Genomic DNA, 2,417 nt, shown 5'->3' with positions numbered 1-2,417 from the left:
AAAATTTTGCATTTAAGTATAGACTTTTTTTAGAGTAATTTTCCAGAAAGAAATAGTTTTAACATTCGCAAACGTACTAAATAACTTGTCAAGAAAATTTATCCAATTTTAAATATTTTAAAATTAAAAAAAAAAACTCTCTAAAAAAATATGAAGAAACAATCAGACTCTGAAGAAAAATGTAAGAGTGTAAGTCCAGATGAAGAAATGCATAGTGAACTCTTGTGTCACATATAAACCAAATTCAAGGCGTTATTTTATTTATTTATTTTACTTTTAAAATGAATGCAAATGTCCTACATTAATCTGCATAGATAGTGTTAATGTATACATTTTACAAAAAAGAGTATAACATATAACAACTGATCAATATGAGCTCACACATGTATATATTGTAAACACCAACTCAAACACAGAACAGAGCTGATCATAAACCAAATAATTAAGTGTTATGGACAAGCATTCCACTGGAGACATAATGCACAATTATTACACAATCAACACAAAAGTAACAAATCATAAAACAAACTAAACATTAACATGTTCATCTGTAAATCTTGTGCATAATAAATGAAATCAATAAACTTTCCATGTATATTAAACAAAAAAAGTTTAGAAAGTATGATTACATTTATGGATACACTTTAATCAACAGGTGCATAACCTTTCAAAATCCAACTTTTAATATACTAAATTTCAACACTTTCAATCAAGGTAGTCAAAATGAATTTTTCACTAAAAGGTGCTTGAGGATTTAGAGACGTAACGCAAGTCAATCACAAGGCTATGTTTGAAAATCTTGAACGGACAGAAGTGGAATGGTTTGGAATCAAAAAAATTCAATCATAAGGCCAAACCACTTTGTTTAATTAGTTTACATATCCTTCCTTAATTACCCAAGACCATTAAATCAAAATTTACATATCTTCTTAGTTCTAATTCAATTTCAAAATTTCAATCACATCAAAATTCAACACTATTATTAAAATAAGATATGACTAGTACTGCTATTTTGTTTTTTATTTTGACAAATTGATTCAATAAATGGATCTTCAACATAATCCTTTTTCCTCAAAAATCAACACAATTTTTCCTTAGATTCATTCAACCTACACATGATTTGAAGATGAGTGAAACTAATCCATGTAAAACAACAGTTTTCTTACTTTCAATATTTGAAGAGCAGCAAAACAAATCCAATCTTAGAAAACACAAGATCTGCAACCAAAACATTTGAAAATTGAAAATGATCAAAAAACTAAACACAACATTAAATTAGAAGGAAAACCCCTAAATCAGAAGAAAATGAAAACCCCAACTCACCAAAATGTAGAATGATCAATAAATGAAACTTTGTTTGATATGCAATTCACGAAAATGAAAAATGGAACAACAATGAGAAACAATAACGAGTAAAACATAAGTGGCGCGCGACACTTACGATGGTACAAAAGTTGAGATGCGATGGCGAAGTTGCGATCGAGACGAGAAGGATTACGTCGGAGGTGAAATGTGAAGGATTACAATGTTAGACATGACGGTGAAGATGTTGCACCACTGCCGAAGAGAGTATGAGGAGGAGAGCAGAGCACAAATTGGTTTAGGGCTAGGATTCAACCATTTTGAATTTTGGGGCCAGGGTTTAGTTTTCTTATGTGTTTAGTGAAAAAAATAATTTTATGATATTGAATACAAAAAGGTTTGAAAGTGGTTCAAACTGTTTTATTTTTTTATTTTTTTAAAGTTTAGTTAACTGGACTTTTTAAATATATGGTGCAGTTCATAAACCATTTAATTGGTTTGAGTTTTTCTAGTGCAGTGCAATCCAGTTTATGAATACAGTCCAATTAACTATAGTTTTTGCGCACCCCTACTCACAATCAATATATATTTAAATTAAGAAAACCTTATATGAATTTTTAATAGCGAGTAAAGTAGTTGATAAGGTCAAGAGGTTGAATAGGAAAACAATTATGTTCAAGGTAGATTTCAAAGTATATGATTATGCGGAATAAGAGTCCTTGGATTTTATATTGATAAAAATGACTTTGTTAAGAGAAAGTTATTATCTTGTAAAATTTAGTCCCTATCAAAATGGGATGTCATATTATGCTGCTTAAATTTGTCTTTCGTGTTTTTGCAATACTATACTTACTTTTATTTAAGGCACCTACAAATATAATTTCTTATCTTGAATATATTTTAAAAAGTTTTCTTAAGAGAGAGTGGTGAGTACTTGAATTTCGGTAAAATCAGACTCATTTATCTTATGAACGAATGTGTTATTTCATAAATATGGAAGAAGCTAAAAGTACTCAATAAGGATAGTTCTTTATGGTGGAGGGGTGGGAATTCAATTGACCTTGGGGCTTGTCAAGTTTGAGGGGTGGTTTTCTAGAAGATTGAAAAGAAGGACT

General features: G+C 29.6%; 1 long non-coding RNA gene across 1 annotated transcript; it reads right to left on the bottom strand.

The window, feature by feature from the left end:
* Nucleotides 1-430: 430 nt before the first annotated feature.
* Nucleotides 431-1,703, bottom strand: LOC113786609 (uncharacterized). The gene is made up of 2 exons (XR_003472878.2): nt 1,442-1,703; nt 431-1,218 (listed from the first exon to the last, which is right to left on the bottom strand). It is a non-coding gene; the product is annotated as an uncharacterized lncRNA (long non-coding RNA).
* Nucleotides 1,704-2,417: the final 714 nt, after the last annotated feature.

The sequence above is a fragment of the Cicer arietinum genome, chromosome 5 (assembly GCF_000331145.2).
Source record: "Cicer arietinum cultivar CDC Frontier isolate Library 1 chromosome 5, Cicar.CDCFrontier_v2.0, whole genome shotgun sequence".
Lineage (NCBI taxonomy): Eukaryota > Viridiplantae > Streptophyta > Magnoliopsida > Fabales > Fabaceae > Cicer > Cicer arietinum.
Note: the sequence above shows the minus strand (reverse complement) of the source record. Positions and strands in the feature narration are given on the sequence as shown.